The sequence below is a fragment of the Cetorhinus maximus genome, chromosome 16, assembly GCF_964194155.1.
Source record: "Cetorhinus maximus chromosome 16, sCetMax3.hap1.1, whole genome shotgun sequence".
NCBI lineage: Eukaryota > Metazoa > Chordata > Chondrichthyes > Lamniformes > Cetorhinidae > Cetorhinus > Cetorhinus maximus.
The window spans coordinates 103252575-103275060 of NC_135894.1; the positions used below are offsets into that span (position 1 = coordinate 103252575).

General features: G+C 45.0%; 1 pseudogene; it reads left to right on the forward strand.

The window, feature by feature from the left end:
• The first annotated feature begins 4707 nt into the window (after positions 1-4707).
• Positions 4708-4808, forward strand: LOC144692069 (U2 spliceosomal RNA; annotated as a pseudogene).
• Positions 4809-22486: the final 17678 nt, after the last annotated feature.

The following is a 22486-nucleotide window of genomic DNA, read 5'->3' on the forward strand; positions in this document are numbered from 1 at the left end:
GTAGCATCATCAGAACAGATGTGACGGAGGCGAAGGAACTGAGAGAATGGTATGGAGTCCTTACAGGAAGCGGGGTGTGAGTAGCTGTAGTCGAGGTAGCTGTGGGAGTCGGTAGGCTTGTAATGGATATTGGTGGACAGTCTATCATCAGAAATTGAGACAGAGAGGTCAAGGAAGGGAAGAGAAGTGTCAGAGATGGACCATGTGAAAATGATGGAGGGATGGAGATTGGAAGCAAAATTAATACATTTTTCCAGGTCCCGACGAGAGCATGAAGCAGCACCGAAGTAAACATCGATGTACCGGAGAAAGAGTTGTGGGAGGGGGCCGGAGTAGGACTGGAACAAGGAATGTTCCACATACTCCACCCTGTTCTCTTGCCCACATGTCTGTCCTTGGCTTGCTGCATTGTTCCAGTGAAGCCCAACGCAAACTGGAGGAACAGCACCTCATCTTCCGACTAGGCACTTTACAGCCTTCCGGGCTGAATATTGAATTCAACAACTTTAGATCTTAAACTCCCTTCCCCATCCCCACCCCGTTTCTCCCCCCTCCCTTTTGTTTTTTCCAATAATTTATATAGATTTTTCTTTTCCCACCTGTTTCCATTATTTTTAAATCTATACCTGTAATGCCCTGTCAGTCTTTCCACCCCACCCCCACTAGAGCTGTACCTTGAGTGTCCTGTCTTCCATTCTTAATTAGCACCTTTCTTAGACAATATCACCACCTTCAACACCTCTTTGATCCTTTTGTCTGTAACATCTTTTGATTATCTGCTCCTATCACTGCTTGCTTATCTCCACAATCACCACACCCTCAACTTCTCTCTCTCCCCCCGCCCCCCCCACCTTAAACCAGCTTATATTTCATCTTTCTCCTAACTATGCTTCAGTTCTGCCAAAGGGTCATGAAGACTCGAAACGTTGACTGATTTCTTCTCCACCGATGCTGCCAGACCTGCTGAGTTTTTCCAGGTAATTCTGTTTTTGTTTTGGATTTCCAGCATCCGCAGTAGCTTTTAGCTTTTTGTTTTTATGTCAGCATGAGAGCAAGGAGGAGAATTAAAATGTTAGTCAACCAAAAGCACAGAATCATGCTTTCAGACTGAATGGGAGCATTCTGCAAAGCATTCACCCAATATGCTTTTGGTCTTCCCAGTTTAGAGCAGACCACATTGTGAGCAGTGAATATTCTACACTAATGCTAATACTGTGAAGTGTGGTCATTATTTTTAGCTTTTTGAATAAATGATGATTTTGCTGATTCAGGATTTGGAGAACGTTGTCATACTTTTAAATGTCACAATAGAGGCTGTGTTCAGTATTATAACACATTCCCTTTTTTAAATGGCTTATTTGAGGGGTGAAAGTCAAAAGCACTTTTGACGCAAGAACCCTCCATTCTGCCCCTACACCAGTTCCATGCCGCGTTAAGTAAAGAGAGGTCATGTTCCTTCCCTGATGGGCACCAGTAATCTAGGTAACTGTTTCTGATCATCTAGCAGATTTCATAGTCCTTTTCTGGCACTAGCCCTCAAATAATGAGGTTTACTGAATGCAGGTTCACAACTTGTAATGATGGTATTCAATTTCAAACTCTCTAGGTTGTTAGTCTTGTTTTATAGCCACAAAGCTGCCATATTTTAGTAATGATACAGATAGATAAATGTATTTAGATCCTAAGCAGTTGTGAACATTGGGGTGGGTTATCTAGCCTGAGGCTATTTGTACTGTTCCAACTTCTTTCCATTCAGCATAAACAAGATCTGAATCTGTGATCATTTGCTTTGTGTGCTTTGACTATTCATTGTATTCACCTGCTGTGTCATCAGCTGAGACTAGATTTCTTATTCCAATGATTTTGTAGTGTTAGTTTACTCTGTCTGATAAATATTTGCTCAATGAAGCAACAGGGCTCTGAGACAAAATGGAAAAGGGTTTCAATCCAAACTGTTGGTACACTATAGCTAATCAACCAGCATACAGCATTACAGCTGCTGCCCAGTAAATAGGAAGTGTGAAAACTTTAGTAACATGGCTATGTTACTCAGGCCCATGTGTCTGCAGGTGTCTGCAGCTGCTTAGCTGTAACTGACAGTAGAATAATGGATCCTTAAGAATGAATAGTCACACCAAGGATCTAGACAATGATTTGGACTGTGAGATCAAAGCACAAGTATAACAAAATTGCCATCTTTGATTTAATCTTAAAATAAAAGCAAAAAACTGCAGATGCTGGAAATCCAAAACAAAAACAAAAATAAAAATACCTGGAAAAACTCAGCAGGTCTGACAGCATCTGCGGAGAGGAACACAGTTAATGTTTTGAGTCCGAATGATTCTTCAGCAGAACTGAGTCATTCGGACTCGAAACGTTAACTGTATTCCTCTCCGCCGATGCTGTCAGACCTGCTGAGTTTTTCCAGGTATTTTTGTTTTTGATTTAATCTTGATTGGTTTGTGATTTTGGACCAGCACACAATTTAAACATCATGGTCAGGTTTTGGGCATGGGCCTAATACATAACCTAACATTCCTTCTTTGTGTCTAATACAAATATCAACATTTCTGTTTCAGCCTGAATACATTTCTTGGCATTCTTGTTTCAGGTTTAACACATATCCAAAAATTCCTGTTTCAGAAGGTGTTGACTATTTAAATAAAGGATAAGGCTCCAGGAAGTATCAGTTTCTGGGAGAGCCTTTTCAGGCACTGGCAGCAGTGTTAGGAGCCTTTTATTGCAGTCCAGACATTTTCTTTTCCTGATTTTCATCCTGTTATCAGTTTGTAGGTGTAAGTGAAAAACAGTCGCATTCTGAAAATCAGGCCCAGGTTTATTCCTCTTCACCTGACGATAGGGCTGTAGCACTGTATGAAGGACACTTCCTCCATCTTCTTTATACATCTATTGTAGTTCAAAGAAAAGAAACATTGGCCCTGCTGAAAAATTGAATTTGGGAAACAAATCTGGGTAAATGCAGAGAAATAAAATCAATGTGAAACAGCATTATAAGTTAACTATGCAGCTATTTCATTCTTTATTGCAAGTCATTCACCAAAAGCAATTCGGGAGTTTAGGAAGAATAACACTGGGATTTGGCTGCCGATATTCTGTGCCCAATACTTTCTTTGTATCTGTGCCAGGCTGCCGAGAAAAAAAAACTGATTTATATACATAGAGATTTTACATATAAAGTCCATTTTATTTTCTAGGCAGACTGAAACAGATACAAAGTTGTTCTGAACATTCCTTAATTGTTTCTTGGCACACATCTGCGGAGCTTTTATTTGTGTTGATAGATTTCAAGAGTGAGCACTGCCCTGTGAAGGCAACTGCTGACGTTGATTGCTGTTGATTGATTTTAATGAAGTTATTTTTCTTTCTGCATCAATAAACCTTTTCACACCTTCCTTTAGGTGTGTGACAAGGAGCTAAAATTCTCCAAAACATTTGTCACTCGAGATCTGATGTACTTCAATGCTGTGACCAGCAAAGACCTCAGCTTATTGCAGACACTGTTGCCTGAGGAAATCTGATCAAAGCAGCTGGGAATTTAGTGTGCGCTTTGTACACAGACTGCATCATCTTTCATTTTGAGAGGGGTAAATTTGCAACTTGTGCTTTTGTGGACAAGATGTGAATTAAGTTGTCTTGCCTTCCAAAGTGTTTCTTTCTTTTCTCTCAAAGAAAAATGCCACCTTTCTGAGTTGACAGACTTATCAACAACTGTATTATGTAATGCCTTTAACGTAGCAAAATGTCCTAAGACAAAAATATCCTAAATGTCCTAAGGAACATTTATTAGGACAGATGACCAAAAGTTTGGTCAAAGAGGTAAGCATCTTAAAGGAGAAGAGATAAGTAGCAACGTGGAAAGATTTGGGCTTGGTATTCCTGAGGTTAGGACCAAGGCAACTGAAGGCACAGTCACCAACGGTTCAGTGATTAAAATCAATAAATCTTAGATGGCCAGAATTGGAGGAGCTCAGAGATCTCGGAGGTTTGTAAGACTGGAGGAGGATACAGTAATTGGGAGGGGTGAAGCCATGGAGGGATTTGAAAACAAAGATGAGAATTTTAAAATTAAAACATTGCTGAACCAGGAATAAATGTAGGTCAGTAAGCACATGGGTGATGAGTGAATGGGACAGTGCGAGTTTGGGAAAAGTCAGCAAAGTTTTGGATAAACTTGAGTTTCTGGAGGGTGGAAAATGGGAGACTGGGCAGGAGAGCATTGAAATAGTCAAGCCTAACTGCATCACTTCCTGAGTGATCTCTGAGACTGGGATCTTGTGCTGTGTGGAAAATTATATTCTGTATAACATCGCTCCATGGTTTAGTGGGCCAGTTGCTGTTTAACAAAGACTTCTGATTTCCCGATTAGGGTTTGTTGGGCCTCATATAATAGAATAAGTGATGTAACCAGTTTTTCACTGTGTGGTATACACTTAGAAGTAACAGCTTTCTGAACAATGATGGTCAGACTCACTGACAGCAACTCATTGACTGTTTCTACCAGACTATGAGTACTTTTCTGTTTTTCGAACAATGATGGTCAGACTCACTGACAGCAACTCATTGACTGTTTCTACCAGGCTATGATTACTTCTCTGTTTTTCAATCTATCATAAGTTCAATTGTCTGATTGTGTCATTGATACAGCTGAGAGCCTCAACTGAAATTGCTCATTAGCTTACCCTGAAGGGAGCTTGTCAGCCTTTTGGCTAAGATCATGTGTAGTATCTGTTCTTATCAGTTTAAAAGGTTTTACCCGTCATACTTGATCACTATAGTCATCATCCCTGTGCAATAACAGCAGCCAGAGTGGAACAGAGTATGGGGATACCAAGAGGTGTGAGATAGAGTGCTTCCACACAATGGGTTAAAAATCAAGATTATTAAAAGTACAAAAGAGGATTTTATAGGTGACGACACAATTATCCACCACCTTTTGTTTCACAGGACTTTTATTCTTGTCTTAAACATCTGCCTAAATTTTCAGCTGAACTGACAGCAGTGTTGGCTATGAATAAAAAAGTCAAGGTTGCTGCAAAATGGAAGCTGTGGCAGACTATGATAAATGACCGTGTTACATATCCATGCATATTGGTTGTGGCTCTCCATTTCTTTTATTTCTGGAGTGCTTCTTTATTCAGTTAAACAAAAGTTCCAACACATGGAAAACTTAACTTAAATTGAAAAGCAATCTACATTTTGTTATTGATTTTTAGAAATTGTCATTGCAAATTTTAGTGAAAAATCTAGCAAAGAAATCACTGCAACAAACTGCTTTTAATGGAACTATCCTGTTCCCATCTGTTCCTGCTAGGTTGTTGCAAGAATTGTTCCAATTTCCCTCCTCGGGCCTATATCCCCAATAATATTCCACTTTTTTTGTCACATCTTAAGTTGAAAGAACAGAACTCAAAGTCACAGATTTAGCTGCAGGTGTTACACCATTTAATCCAGCATGTTGGCTAACTTCCGACCATTGCTATCTGACCTTGGTTGACCTTCATCAGTATGTAACATGCCATACAGTACAACCTGAGTATCCGAATGCATTCGGTTATCAATATGACGTCTTTCAACTCTTGTTTACTCTGTGTCATCCTCTCTTTCAGTCCTACCACCCATGACAGATCTTTCAGTCATCCTCCCTTCTTATTTCATCTCTCCTCAAAGCCTCCCAAACCTCTATCTTTATCTCCACCTTGTGCCCCTTACCTTAATTGCTTAACCCAAACTCTTGTTTGATTTCTGAACACTATTATAAAATGTGGCATGTTTCATTGTGCAAATTATTGTTGAAATTTCTTAACAGGATATAAGTAAATATTCCGTCTAATGGTATTCGGGATCAGTTTTATTATAGTGGGCAGAAATTTACACCTTGCTGGCAGGTGCGCGCCCAACATGATCAGGCGTAAAATAACGCGAGAAGGCATAGGGCCAGCGTCCCGACATCATCCTGCACGCGCACAATCTTCAGGTCAGCAGGCACGTGCAGGTGTCGGAGCCGTGCCCGCCAACAATTAAAAGGCCACTTAAGCCATTTAAAAGCCAATTGAACCTGATTTTACGCTGCCCAGGCAATTTCGCGCTTGTTGCACAGGCAAAACAGGCAGGCGAGCAGCCCACATTTTGCAAAACCTCATCCAAGGGCGGGATAAAAAGGGTCAGCAGCATTGCCAGTGTGAGCAATGAGGAGTTTAGGAGATAGTTTGCTGCTGGTTGCTTATCTGAACTTGACAGCATCATCTCAGTTCTGAGCTTCATTCTTAGCATTTCTAGGCTTCATTTCAGGACATGTGGACCCTTCCAGGTGTCAGACAGCCTTCTGCTACCCTGGTAATTGGCATTGTGGTCTTTGCTGGAGGCACCTCCTCTGAGGAGGAAGAGAGGGGCAGAAGGGAAAGGATGCCAGGTGTCCCAGTGCAACTTCCGGGGGAGTGACCTGTGGGAGGAGAGGTGCAGCCACAAGGGGCAGAGGGCCAGCAAGTAGTCCAAGGCAGAAGGGGCCACAGAAGACACCACTATCCTGCTGCCAGAATTTACAGGCAGCGATGCAGCTACCTCAATATGTCCGAGGTGCAATGCCAAAGGAGACTTTGCCTCTCCAGAGAGACTGTGACCTCCATTTGTCAGATGATTGGGCCAGAGATCAGCTCTGACTGTGTGGGTGGGAATCCCATGCCAGTGGCTGTGAAGGTCACAGTGGCCCTTAACTTCTATGCCTCTGACTCTTTCCAGGGGTCAGAGTAGGATCTTTGTGGAGTGTCCCAGTCAGTTGTCCACAGTTGTGTCAAGCTGGTGACAGAAGCTCTGTTCAGTTGGGTAATGACATTTATTCATTTCTGTACGGACGAAGCCAGCCAGGCTGAGCGAGCCAGGGGGTTTGAGGTGGTTTTTGGGTCCCTCCACATCCAGGGTGCAATCAACTGCACACATGTGGCCATCAAGGTGCCAGCGGGTGTTGGATCCTAGTCACCAGTTTGTTGGATCCTGTTCGCATGCTTGTTTTAAGGGGTGGCCGATTTAGTACTAATGATAGAGTTGAGTAGCAGACACTTCATAGGTAGAAATTCTGTGTTTATTTACAAAGGTACTCAGCAGCAACTAAACATGTGCTAACACTTCAAACTCTATCTCTACACTGCTACTAACTACTGACTACAGACCACTAACTACAGAGGTAGCCCGCGCTAGTCTGCTATTGGATACTAAGATCACGTGATCTTCCATTATAACATTCTTCTTAAAGGTATATTACACATCAGATTGCCACAGCGGCTCAGCTGGGTGCCTTCGTCAACAGGAAGGGATTCCATTTGATGAACATCCAGATAGTGTATGACCATGGGACGCAGATTCTGAAAGTCTGTGCAAGGTACCCTGGCAACTCCCATGATGCTTATATCCTGAGACACTCCCAGATGCCAAGGCTATTCAGTGCTTCAGCCCAGATGGATGGCTGCTGAGTGACAAGGGCTATCCTTTGGAAAGGTGGCTTATGATGCCTCTCTGCCACCCAAGAACAGAGTCAGAGCAGCATTACAATAGGAGTTATGCCTCCACAAGGGCGGTGGTAGAGAGGACCATAGGTCTTCTGAAGATGTGCCTCCAATGCCTGGACCATTCAGGGGGAGCACTACAATTCCCTCCAGAGTGGGTGTCACTGATAGTGGGTGCATGCTGCGCTCCCCACAAGCTGGCAATGGCAAGAGGGGACCCACTGGAGGAAGAGGATCTTGATGCAGCTCTACAGGCCACAGAGGATGAATCCAGTGATGAGTCAGAAGAGGAGCACGGCGAGGAGAATGCTGACGGCATGGAGGCAGACCAATGGACCCTTCAGGGAGGCATGGACACCAGGATTGCCTTGGTCCAACGCTCCTTCAGCCATGCTGCCAAAGATCTGTTTCTACCTCATGCCAGGGCTGCCATCTCTATCCAGGATGTCTGAAATGATCCCTTCATTTGGACCTAAAGTCCACTCGCTGCCTGTGCAATTAAGTTCAGAGCCACTCACATCCAGCATTACATACTGGCATACCCTGCACCAAAAAAATAAAAAGATGACGTATAGTCAGGTCAACGGCAAAAACAAAATTTATGTCATTTTCACAATCAAAATAAATTGACATAACCTTCTCTGGTCTTCATTCCCAGACCGGTAAACATAAACAAAATATACAAAGCAGAAGATCACCCGTGACCAGTCCATCTTGTGCTTAAGGTGCTTTAAACTTATGTTTGTGGGTGCTACGTCTAGGTGCTTCCCCTCCCTGGCAGACTCTGGTGTCTTGTTGACCTTGATGACCTTGGCCATCATCCTCTGGCCAGTGGAGCCTGTGCTGGCCCCACCTGGTTCAGAGCAGCTAGTGCCACGGCTGTCATCTCCCCAGATTTTGCAGCCTCATCAGATGCCACGGTCACTGGCAGAGGGGCAAAAGAGCTGCTGCCGTCATCCAGAGCGCCCTGAGAGGAGCCTACAGAGACAACAGGCAGCTCATGCACCAGCGTGAGGTCGTTCTGGACCTCCCTGCTCATCATTGATGGACAGGCACCTAGCTAGGTTACTGGGTGCTTCATCCATCTCCCACATTGGCACTGACCACCTGAGGTCATTGCCTATGTGAGGGTTTGCAGGTCCGAGCGCAACATCAGGAACCCCTGATTCTGTCCCTGGAGCTGCCTGTCCATGAGAGTCACCACTCTTTCAATGGAGGAGGCATTCAGTCCAAGCAGCCAGAGCTCACCCCCTTGACCAGCTCCGGCGTCAATGATGGTTGGCACTTAGACTCTAACACCCCTGAGCTCCACGGGGAGTCGGCCAGAACTTCAACACGCTGATCCATGCCAACACAGTACTCACCCTTCCTGAGCACAGCAGGTCATTAAACCTTTTGCAGCACTGCACCTGTGTGCGCTGCATAGTGTCGTGGCTGCTGACCTGCACTGCCACCTCCTCCCAAGCTCTTTTTGTTAGGTGCGGTGGCCTCCTCTTTCCATCTCTGGGGACAAGGGTGTCCCTCCTGGCAGCCACATCCTCCAGGAGGACCGCGAGACACTTGTCCGAAAACGGTGGGGGGTGGTGGGGGGAGGGGAGGCAAGTGCCCACCCAATCTGCCCTTCTTCCTGGCATCTCCAGCTGCATTTGAGGCCTTGGCTTTGGTCTTCAGCATGCAAAAGATATGTTCTTCCCTGGCAGCCTTCAAAGAGCTGCCTGTACCATTTTTAAACCGCCTGCTGGATCGCCATTGGACCCGGTGTCCGACAGGCCCTTCCTGACAATTGGGAAGATGCGTTTCATGCTGGGTGGGCCTTAATTGGCCGGCCAGTGTGAAATCGCAGTCGAGGGCTGATCGCAGGCCTGTTTCCCAACTGATCTCGGAAATTCAGGCCAGTGAATTTCAATTTAAGTATATTTTTCGCACCATTTTGCAAGTTATTTTGATTTTTATCTGTGCCACAGAACATCTTTGGATTGAGGAATCTGCCAAATGACCTGATTCCACACATTGCTGCTGTTCCTATATTGTCAGCCAGCAGCTAATCAGTGCAGGAGAGAGATGTCTTGATTTGCCATGAGGGGCAGCTCCCAATTGGGAAGATCCTGGTGGAATCCTCCCCGTCCCATTAATTAGCTTACTGACTGTAATTTATTGGCTGCCTGCTGCTGCTGGCTGGGTAACCATTGCTGGTATCACCCGGCCTCTTTATAATGGCATTTCTTTAAGATATACTAAGTTTCCCTCTTTAAATCGTATTTAGAATGACCAATATCTTTGTATTGTGATAAACACAGCGGCCGGAATTTTCCAGCCCCTCATGCTGGTGTGATCTTCCGGTCCCGCCGATGCGAACGGAGATTTCCCTGGCTCATCAGCTCCTGGAAAATTCTAGCCAGCAATGTTTGATGTTGTGATAAGAGATGGTGAGATTTCCTGATTTGTAGCTGGTACCAAAATAATATTGCAGTTTGTGGGGGAGAATTGTTCTGGTCATGTTACATTTTTGATTTTGCTCCGTGTCATAACCAAAGCAATTATTCCTCATGGACATGGTGGTGAAATTGGTCACAGTCAGTGGTGTAAAACTTGCAATAATGAATTGACAGCACATCTTACACTGCAATCAAAGTTCTTTTCCTTGCAGTGTAAAACAGGTGACTGACTCACTCCGGGATGTTTTACTGTGTAGCTCTGTGCTCCTGTAGTGATCAATTTCACCTCCAATAACTAAAGAATTCAACAGCAGATTGTTTTGATTATTCTAATGATGTTGAAAATGTTTCTTCAATTTTTTCTTTTTCTCTCTGCAGGTAAGTGAATTTAAAGATTTTCAATTCCAAATGTCATTGAGATGGGATGAAGGCACCACTCAGCTCAGTCTACTGATAGACGGTAATGAATTCACCTAAGAAATAAGCTTGTTGACACAGTGTCTGTAAATTTTCTTTTATATTGAAAGACAGATAATTTTGTGAAATTTATAAAAATTTATGGAAAATTTGGAATGATATTGGCTTAGATGACAGATGTTCCACAAATGCAGTTTGACCACAGTTCAGTAAAAATTCACTACATGCAAAATTAAAATGAAAGCATCAAAATAAGCAACCCCATAAAGTAACAGAGAAAAGAGTTTCAGATGTTGAAGTGTTTGTATGTTAAAAGTTCCAATAGAACACCCAAATCCTCAACATTTGTTTGGACTAATAATGACTCTAGATAAGCTTGTGTGTTGGTGATAGGTTTGGTTACTTTTGAGGAACATATTGGCTGCCCATATTTTGTCTGAGAATAATTGGCAATCTAGTCTTACCTCACTATTTGTTAAGGTTATATTTCTATTACTGCTGTTTCTTCACAGATAAGATTTATAATAGAAAGGCTAATGTTTTGAATCATGTTGTTAAAGAAAAAAAATCACATTATTCTACTTGAAGTTAATGTAAAATGTTATGGCACAACTGATGGTAAATGCTGAGCTGCTCAAATCCCAAAGGAAAACTTGAAACAACTGCTAAAACTTCTGCAATTTGTTTACATTTTGAGATGCATGCCTTGAATTTAGTAGTAATAAGGCCACCAAGTCTTTTTACAAAACCAAATTAAACATTATTAACAAGAAAAATGATTGTATGCACATACATATGTCCACAAATTACTATGATCATAACTTCTAAATCTCCTAATTAATCTAACTCCCAGTTACACTTCTGTTAAGGCAACAGTAAGACACATAGATTTTAAAAGACCCAGGCAAAGAAACATGATACCATGAACAATCCAATTCAAAGTGAGTTTTCTTAACTTCAGTTTGTTGTAGACAGCAGCATGAGGCTAAGATTCTGAAGGCATTTCATACTTGTTAGATCTTAGAATGCCTACCCTTACACACAACTTTTGTTTCTTTATATATATTTCCCCTTTGAATGCAAATTCCCATTCTTTCACTATGCCTTTGGACTTTATTTCCCTGATCATAAAAAATCTCTTTTGGAAAAATAAACACACTTCCTGAACTTCACTTAGCTCGGTGACACATTTCACTCCCTCTCTTTGAATCCAACCTAGTCTGATTTATTTAAAATGCAAATGTTCCCTTTTGCCTCTATGTATTCCTACTTAACATTTCAAACCCAGCTTCTCTTCTAACACATCAAAGCCTTCAGACCAGCTACCTTTAATCCAATTAAGTCTCTCTCTCACACAGACACATATAGACACAGATACCACTACTTTACAATAAGTCCAATAAGATTATTATATCATCCTGACAAAAGCTGTTGCTGTTTCATCATTGTTTATTTCCTTTACTCCCTTTTATAAATGTTATGGTTTTCCAAATATTATAAAGAACAACAAAGGGTTAATTGGAATGCCTTTGGACCATTTTGCCTTTGGCTCTGGAATCACTCTGTTTTACAGGGCAGTGGGACATTCCTCGGTATTTGTTATCTTGCATTTGTATTTCAGTTTATTTTACAAAGGTTTGAAGCTACTTCTACAATCCCCGCACCGCCCCCCCCTCCTCCCCTCCCCTCCGTTTTTATTGTGAGTGGATAAGTCCAGTATAACAAGATAAAGACAGGATTGCAGTATCATCAATGAACTCTCAACTCTCATTGATTGAAAATTGAGGATAAATCCTCCAGTTAAATAGACTTCGGCATTCCAATGAAGTGTCATCACATTCAAGTTCATGTAACAGCTTCTCAGAAATTAGTATGAGTCAGTGAAGTGAGTGTTCATACAAAATTGGTCAGGAATATAATATGAAGGGTTTTATAAGATTACTGCTACACTGAGCTGTTATTTGCAATGCTAATCCTGATAGCTGATAGATCCTTTTTCTGCATAAAAATGTATTTGTTTGAAGTACAAGACTTGAGTATTGAATCAGGTTTGTACACTGTCCAGGGAGCTGGGGCTGGGTGTGAATGCAACCCAGGCTAAAAGGATGAAACTACTCACTCTGCTGCTGTAAGATTCAGATAATTATGGACAAGGAAAGCATACTGTACTTTGTCCACACAATATCATCCCACTGTAACATCTGTTTCTTAAATGACAATAGAGTTTTCACGACTACCACTATTTTTCTGATAGTTCAAATAATTTCTGACATTATCACTGAGATATGAAGGAAATATTTAAGTGCTGGAGGCACAGCAAGGAAGAGTCATGAGGGTAATTTCCAGTTAGGATTCTGAGGAAAAGACATTGGAGGAGCCTTTAAAGCCTGGAAAGGCAGAGTCTTAGATATAATTTTACATCTTAAAATAAGGGACAGAGTTCAAACTATGCTGGTCACTTAATTTAAACAACATTCTGTATTTATATTTTCCATTGCTTTGACTGTCTTATATCCCTCCATAAGATCACCTCTAGCGCTCCTTTCCAGGCTTATAAGTCCAAAGGTGGAATCTTATGGTCCTGTCGTGGCAGGGGTGGGGCCAGAAAATGCAGCAAGTCATCCAAAACTCCATTGACTTTGGCAGGACCAGAAAATCCTGCTGGCAGGAGGGGCTGTAAAATTCCATCCCAAGTTGCTCTATTCTTTCCTTAGAACTCGGAACCCTAATACTAGCTGGAGGTCACCCTCATGACTCTTCCTTGCTCTGCCTCCAGCTTCTTCACATCCCAGTGACCAGCACTGGATGCAATATTCAAGTTCTGTCTGACCAGAGCTCTAGTTTGGTCATGACTTCTTCTGTTATATATTGTCCTCTTTTGCCTATAACGTTGATCATTTTGTTAGTGCTGTTAATTTCAAAACTTCACCTGCTATTATTCTGCCCATGTATATTTTGTTTGAATCTCTTGTGATTTATGAGTTCTCTCCTCCAATTTTAAACTGCCACTACCAGTCTGCAACTTTTGACTACTTTGCACTGAATTTCTTAATCCAAGTAATGTATATAATTAATAAACATTAGTGGTCCTAGCATCAAGCCCAGGGGAAGCCCTGGGGGCTTGATACTCTCCAAACTCTACTCCCCCACACCACCCACTGCCCCCCTCCCCACCACCACCATTTACAAATAGCGGCATAGGGTACGAAAATTATGAACTTCTATAAAACACTAGTTCAGCCTCAACTGGAGTGTTGAACCCAATTCCTGGAACCTTTTGGAAGGATGCGACAGTTTTGGAGGTTGTAGAGAAGACTTAGGATGATATATCCAGAGATATGAGACTTCAGCTACATGGATAAATTGGAGAAGCTGGGGGTGTTCTCCTTGGAGAAGAGAAGATTGAGAATTTAATAAGAGGTGTTGAAAATCATGAGTCTTGATAGAGTAGATAGAGAGAAATTGTTCTCATTGGTGGATTGGTTGAGAACCAGAGGTCACCAAGATAGATAGGTTCTTGATTGGTAAGGGGATCAAAGGTTACGGGGAGAAGGCGGGAGAATGGGGTTGAGAAACTTATCAGCCATGATTGAATGGTAGTGCAGACTCGATGGGCCGAATGGCCTAATTTCTGCTCCTATGTCTTATGGTCTTATGGTCACTGATTTAAGGTGAATTGGCATAAGAACCAAAGGCACCATGAGGAAAAACTTATTTTATGCAGCGAGTGGTTTGGATCTGAAATGCACTGCCAAGAGTATGGTGGCTGCTGATTCAATCCTGGCTTTCAATAAGAAATTGGTTAAACATTGGAAGAGAGAAAATGTCCTGGGCTACAGGGAAAGGACAGGAAAATCAGGATGGACTTGATGGACTGAATGGCTTCCATCTGTGCTGTCAACATTCCATGATTAACACAAATTGTTTACATCACCACCACCATCAGGAATTAATCTAACCACCATCACTTCACAATAGCATCACACAGCTCAAAATGCTTCAGGCAAGCCTAACATTTGGAAGAAAGAAATGTCTAAATTTGTTAGCTATTTCTTGCAGTTTGAATGTACATAGGATAAAAAGTTCACCCACAAACTTTCTTATACTTTAATGACATTTTACTGACAACAATGACATGTTGTTAAACTAATTTCACGTTTCAATTTTTATTGTCCAGTTATCACCCCAAGGCTCACCAATATGCTTCAGTATTATAGAGTTCCCATTGTTAAACAAGGAAAATTTGCTTTTGTGTAACACGTTTCATATCGCCAGGATGCTTCAAAACCAAAATAGGTTTAAAGTGTATTCGCTATCTTATGTTGGTAAACTAGTCATTTTGTGCACGGCAAGGTTCCGAAATATGTCACCAATGAATCTGATTTTGATGGTCATGTTTGAGGGATAAATATAGAGGACATTGGGAGAACCACTGCTCTCCTTCATTAGGAGATCTTTGCCGTCGACCTTCTCAGGTGGAGAGAACCTTGGTTTAATGTGTCATCTAAATGTTGCCTCCTCCGACAGTGCAGTAATCGCTCAGTTCTGTCCCATCCACTGTAGTGCTCCCTCAGTATAACACCCCTTCGATAATGCTGCACTTCCAGCAGCACTGCACAGAAGTGTCCTTGTAGACTCCTGGAGTGGAGGTGGGAGTATACTGATACTGAATCAGAAGTCCTTCAATTGTTCCATAACGTGCCCCTTGCTGTGTTAAGAGTCCTGGGACAGAATTTTCAGCTCGTTGGGCAGGCGTGCGCCCAACCCAAACGAGTGTAAAATGACGCGTGATGATGCTGGGCGAGCGACCCAACGTCATCGTATACTTCCACGATATTTTGGTCGGTGGCCGCACAAGAGAGTCAGAGCCGCGCCCGCCATTAATTAGGAGACCAGTTAAGGCCCTTGACAACCCAATTGACAGTGATTTAATGTTGGCCGTGCGATTTTTCGCTTGTTGCACGGGCAAAATGGGCAGGTGGGCAGCCCAAAATTTGCAAAACCCCATCCATGGGTGGGATAAAAAGGGTCAGCAGCGTTGCCAGTTTGAGTAGTGAAGAGTTTTAGAGATTGGTTGCTTCTTGGTACTTGGCAGCTTCATCTCTGTTTGGGGCTTCATTCTTAGCATTTCCACACATCATTTCAGGACTCATTGCTGTCTCCAAAGTTCCCTGAGAATTCGGACCATATGGACCCTTCCAGGTATCAGACAGCCTTCCCTCGCCCTGGTAATGGGGGTTGTGGTCTCCGCTGGAGGCACCTACTATGAGGAGGAAGAGAGGGGCAGAAGGGAGAGGAGGCCAGGTGTCCTAGTGCAGCTTCCAGAGGAGGAACCTGTGGGAGGAGAGGCGCAGGCACAAGGGGCGGAGTGTCAGCCGGTAGCCCAAGGTGGAAGGGGCCACAGAAGACGCCATTATCCTGCTGTCAGGGTTTACAGGCGGCGAGGCAGCTACCTCTATGACCGAGGCACAATGCCGAAGGAGGCTCCACTGTCGGAGGCTCCGACAGTGACCTCCATTTTTCAAATGACCGGGCCTGAGATCAGCTCCAACTGTGTGGTTCTGAAGGTCAGAGTGGCCCTCAACTTCCGGCTCTTTCCAGGGCACAGTGGGGGATCTGTGAGGAGTCTCCCAATCAGCTGTCCACAGTAATGTCAAGCTGGTGACAGAAGCTCTGTTCAGGCGGGTATTGACTTTCCTTCATTCCTGTACGGATGAGGCCAGGACAAGGCTGAGCAGGCCAGAGGGTTTGCAGCGATTGCTAGGTTCCTCCCATCCAGGGTGCTATCGACTGCACGCATGTGGCCATCAAGGCGCAAGCGGGTCAGCCGGGAGCCTTCGTTAACAGGAAGGGATTCCGCTCCATGAACGTGCAGATAGTGTGTGACCACAAGATGCTGATTCTGCAAGTCTGTGCAAGGTACCCTGGCAGCTCCCATGATGTGTACATCCTCTGACAATCCCAGGTGCCGAGGCTCTTCGGTGCTCCAGCCCGACTGGATGGATGGCTGCTGGGTGACAAGGGCTATCCTTTGAAAAGGTGGCTTATGATGCCTCTCTGCCACCCAAGAACAGAGGCAGAACAGCGGTACAACAGGAGCCACGCCTCCACAAGGGCAGTGGTAGAGAGAACCACAGGCCTTCTCAAGATGTGCTTCCAATACCTAGACAGTTCAGGGGGTGCACTGCAATATCCCCCAATGCGGATTTCACTGATAGTGGTTGCCTGCTTGGCTCTCCACAATCTGGCACTGGCAAGGGGGGACGTGCTGAAGGAAGAAGATCTTGACACAGCTGCACAAGCCACAGAGGATGAATCCAATAGTGAGTCAGAAGAGGAGCACAGTGAGGAGAATGCTGAGGGTGTGGAGGCAGACCTTGGTAGCCTCCAGGGAGGCAGGGACACCAGGGATGTCTTGACCCAACGCTCCTTCAGCTCGGCTGCTAAATAAGCGCTAGCACCTCATGCCAGGTCTGCTGCCACTGTCCTGCATCTCAGAAATGACCCTTTCCTTTGCCCCCAAGATACACTCAGTGCCTGTGCAATCAAGTTTTGAACCACCCATGTCCAGCATTACACACTGGTGTACCCTGCACCTACAAAACAAATGAAGCATGCTCAGGCCAATAACACAAAAACAAATGTAATATGATGTTGGCATTCACAGGTTATGAACAGAACAACATTTGGTGTTGATGGTCACACCATTAAAAAAAGGAAAAAAAATGGGAGAATTAAAGATCATCCATGACCAGTCCCTCTTGTGCTTAGGGTGCTTTAAACTTATGCTTACAGGTGCTATATCTAGGTGCTCCCCCTTTGCTGGCACAGGCACTGGAGATAGCCTGCTGACTCTGCTGTCTTGTTGGCCTTGATGACCTTGGCGGTTGTCCTCTGGCCAGTGAAGCCCACGATGGCCCCGCCTGGGAGGGAGCGGCCAGTGCCACAACTGGCATCTTCCCAGTCGCTGTAACCTCATCAGATGCCAAGGTCACTGGCAGAGGGGTGGAGCAACTGCTGTCATCATTTGGTCCACCCTGAGAGGAGCCCGCAGAGATGACAAGCAGCTTGTGAGCCAATGTGAAGTCGCTGTGGACCTCCCTGCTCGCCGTTGATGGATGGGCACCTAACTGGGATACTGGGTGCCTCATCTATCTCACACATGGACACTGACCACCTGAGGTCAGTGCTTATGTGAGGGCTTGCAGGTCTCAGCACAACCCCAGGAACCCCTGATTTCCTGGAGCAGCCTCTCCATGAGACTTGCCACTCTCTCTGAGGGTTGTGCAACTTTCGAACTCTCTGCTTTAGAAGGTGGTGAAGGCAGGGTCATTGAATGCTTTTAAGGCTGAGATAGATAGCTTCTTGTTAGGCAAGGGAATCGAAGGTTATTGGGGTTAGATGGGAATCTGGAAATCGCAACACAAGAAGATCAGCCATGATCTTGTTAAATGGTGGAGGGGCTGAATGGCCTACTCCTGTTCCTATTTCTTATGTTCTCTCTCCATGGCGGAGGCATTGCACTCGGCCATGGGGATCAACACAGTGCTTATGCTCCGCAGGGACTCCTCCATAACAGAGACCTTGGCATGCATACCTTCATGGATCTCCACCGGATCCTCCTGCACACCCCGCTGGATATCCTGCACTTGCTACCTAATGGATGACTCCAGAGACTCATCATCAGCCTTCGACTGAGCATCATCTTGGTCGTCAGCAGTCCTCTGACTACCGGCACCCCGGGCACTCTCTGCCTCCGCCTGCACCTCAAGCGAGTGTTAAGTCCCATCACCAATGTGCACCGAGATACTAGCCACCGAACTAATGCCCACCTAGGAGCTGGTATCTGTGCTGGTGCTGGGTTCTGAGAGCGGGTGTGACGCAGGTGCTTCTGGAGCATGGTGGTCTTTCGCTGTCAGGGGTAGTTCCTGGAGGTCCTGAGATTGGCTGCTTGGTGGCAGATCTAAACGAGAAGAAGGACATGTCATTAGTTTAAGTCATCATATTATCACTGTGCATGCCAGGTACCCTGGTGAGACATCGGAGATCTGTATCATGGTGCCATCATCTTTCAATGATCAATGAGGAATGTAGCCTGGAGGCTCCCATTAATGATGAGAAGATTGTTTGCAGCATCTGAAACTCTCACCTCGGTGCACTGCACTCTTACCTTTGCCTGAAACCCCAGCCTCTCCGCGGCTGGTTGACCGAGGACTCCTGCTCGTATCTGCGAGAGGATGAGGAGGTGTGGGGGTCCTCCGCCAGCCTGTAACCTCTCAATATTGTTGTGGGATGTCTTCTCCTGAAAGGACAGAGGAGCATTGATTAGTCCACTCTCTATCTGCAGCACCATTGCAGCCTGGCCAACCACACCTGAGGAGCACCTTGCAGGACACATCCGGTTCGTGACCCTTGAGGCGCAAGGCACTCAGTCAAAGCAGCCTGGGCTCATCCCCTTGGCCAGCTCCGGCATCATTGCCAGTTGCCCTGCCGACCTCACCTCCCACCTGACATCTACATCCTCATTTGGATGTAGCCATGTCATTGCAGCAGCTCCGACACAGGCAGCCTCCCTGGGCTGCCTGCGCCATTTTTTAACTGGCTGCTAGGTCGCAATTGGACCCGGCAGCCGACAGGCCCCCGCCCGCCCCTTCTCAAACATTCTGCAGCCAGTGTTTACGCCGGACGGGGCCTTAATTGGCCCGCCAGCGTGAAATCGCGATCGTGGCCCGATCACGGGTGGCGGGTGGCTTCCTGACCCCTCCCACTCACCCCAGCCAAGCCCGCCCGACAAGGTCAAAATTCTGCCCCTGGTGTCCTGGACAATATAAAATGGCTGCCAGATTGACCTACATAATACACTGGTTATACTTCAATACTGGGTCATTGGTTTTGAAATGTGCTGAGAATGTGAGAAACCTCTTCAGGAGCTTCAGGAGGAGTAAGTGGGGTCATTGTTAGTTCTTTGAGTACACTTTGAGTACATATCTTTGAACTTTTTTTTATACTGTAAATACAATACTTTACTGAAGTCTCATTAACAAAATTGAGGGAAATATAAGTTCTTTCTTTAACATTGGGAACTGCACAATAGTGAAGCATCTGTTTGTGAGTCTTGCAGTAATAACTGAACGATAATGGCTGAAAATATAAGAACAGTTTCTCAACAATATTCCTCTCATATACACTTTACTGAAGTTTCAGTGGCAAAATAATCTTTGTTTTTTTCTTACCATATGTACTCAAAGAACAAATAATGACTTTTCCCCACTTACTGAAATTGCCAGCTCATAATACATGATTCCAGGATCAATGACCCTCGCATTCCCTAGTAAACTTGTTGTTCCCCGTGTGTGAAGCCAGACATGATGTGGACAGACTACTTGATAATAAGCAGCATCACCATGATCTTGCTTCTCCCATGTAAATAATTGACAAGCGGCTATGGTACTGAATAGAGGACAGTGGAAAATGCTTCAGATATGTCCTCAAAATATTCCTGAAGTGGCTGACATCCCCACTGACTCACTGGAGTTTTTGATATACTGGAGATCCTGGTTTGTGACTGACCAAAATGGAGAAGGCTCATTTGGGAAGGCACTGAATGTGTCAAGAGACTTCAGGAATGAAAATTGAGGAGCTGGAGGGAGTGCACAAACCCCCCAACAAACCATCTGCCCAACCCTTCAAGTACCACCTGCCCCACATGTGGCAGTGTCTGCAGATCATGCATTTGACTTGGCCATTTCAGAACCCATCAAACCAGAGTGCTATAAAGCAAGGCTTTATATCAAAAATGACTTTATGTATTTACTGACCGAAAACCACATTTAAAAGACTGCAATAGCGTTCCAGTGACTTGAAACAGGAGTTTCTGAAATGGCTGAACATTTGCATGACTGCACTTCACAAATTCCAAAGCCATTACAATGGAATCAACCTGTCTAGAAAATTTAATCAGAAACAGTCACCTTGAAGGAGTGTGAATGGGCCATCTCCTAACCCAATTACAACCAGATAATCACCTGAATGCTCACTGGGTGGGGACCAAGCATTAGATGTGATCACCTCAGACAACGAACTCTGACTGAGCAGGGAATTCCACCAGCCATAATCTAACCATGGACCTGGAATCCACTAACCATGACCATGTGATAAGCCAATTAACCCTTTTTTGTGTTTAAGAAATAGCTTTTCTTTAGGCCATGTGACAGAAGCAGAAGCGAGGCCGAAGAAGCAGGACCCCCAAGTGGGCCCCCTCTGGGTGTAATTTTCTGTGCCTGCTGGGATCGGGCATCATGGTGGGCATGAATGGACAATATGGCGGGAAGGCCAAAAATTGGTTTCACGACATTGTGAAAGCAGTTTGCAAACATCTGCTCCGGCTGTCAGTGGCCGGCTGCATTTCCCACCACTGCATGCCTGCAACTTCATTGTAATACGTCTGCATATCACTATAAGCCCAGCTCGCCAAAATCATCACCCCCCCCCGCATCTCTCCCCCCCCCCCCCCCCCCCCCCACCCCACTACAGATCATCCAGGCACATCAGCAGCTTTCACAACTGAACATAAGAGGCACGCACCTGGCAAGCTGCACTTTACTTAGGACTTTGAGGTTTGTTTGCCTACCTTGCTTTGGGCAGCACCCGCAGTCATCAGCGCCAGGCTTCGCAGGCAGCACCACAGCACTTTTAGAGGGGCTCACGGGCAGGTCTCTACTTACGAGACCAGCTGTAAGGCAGGGGTGGCTTTTCAATGGCTGCGGGGTTAGAGCTTACTTGGAGAAGGGGGAGAAGTTGCTTCAGGCAAGGGAAGAGGCTGCAGGGCTAGGGCTGTACTTGAGGAGGGGGATATCCCGGGGTGTTTGTGGGGACACATGTTGATCTGTGCAAGTGGCCTCAAGAGGGTGAGGGCTGAGGAGGCAGCCTCCAGAGGAGATGAGGCCAGATGGAGATGTGAGGGTGTGTGTGAGAGAGTGAGTGGTGGTGTCCCTTGAGCTGACAGTGAGTGAGATGCTAATGAATATGTGATGGGCTTGCGAGTGTGTGAGTTTAGAGTGATGAGATGGTTACCTTACCCTGGCAGCATGGATGAGATCATTCATCCTTTGTCTGCACTGGATGGCCAACCTCTTCTGCATTGGCACTGACCACCACTGCCACCGCCTCCCAAGCTGGAGTTAGTGGTGACACTGATGAACCTCCTGCAGCCAGGGCGGGGGTAGAGGACATTGCGGCGGGCTCCAACAGTGTCCAGAAGGTGTCCTAAGGATGTGTCACTGAATCGGGGGTCTGCAGTCTTCTTGACTTTCAGGGCCTTGTCCTCCGTGCAGCAGTCCTGGGCTGGAAGCACAGAAGTGTGCACATGAGTGGACTTTACATATGATGCCCGGCATGAGGAAACGATGAGGTGACAGTGTGGCAGGTGAATCAGAGGCTGCCCGCCAGCAGAACGGCATGTTTCTTGGGAATGCGTGACTAATGAGGCAGGCTTGAGACAAAACGGTGCGAAATCTGCCATTGCAGCCGGCGGGTGAAATGTCCTTGAAGGGTTCTCGCTCTCGCTCTCTTCCCCACCTCTCCCCTGCCAATAACCACCACCTCACCACTATCACTTGCACCTCTTGAACTAAAAACAGAGCTAACTGCTTAATAATAAACAGCAATATCATACACTGCAATGAAACCTTCCATATCGTCATCTTGGCGCTGAGTGCCCTTTTTTTTCTACTGGTACCCTAGCTGAAATCAGCTAGCTCTGCAGGATAGGAACTGCAACTAGAATCATCTGTACATGTCTTGATGCCAGATCATGTGGCGCAATAGCCCACTGAACTGTGGTGAGGGGAGGTGCTGATATAAGAGGGGTTGCATCCAAAACCTGCAGTTGTATTGGAAATTTTATCCAAAAGTATCACAACCTTTCACTACATCGCAATATAATGATCAGAATCTGCTAAAAGGTGATTGGAATAAGTAGTCTCCCAGCACAGATGTTTCTAAAGAAAATACATTTTTCTTCATGTGACCAAGCACTGGGTTTCTGTTGGAGCCAATGAAGCTTTCAGATAAACAATCAGTAGAGAAACATATACTGTCCTGGTATCATAAATTAAA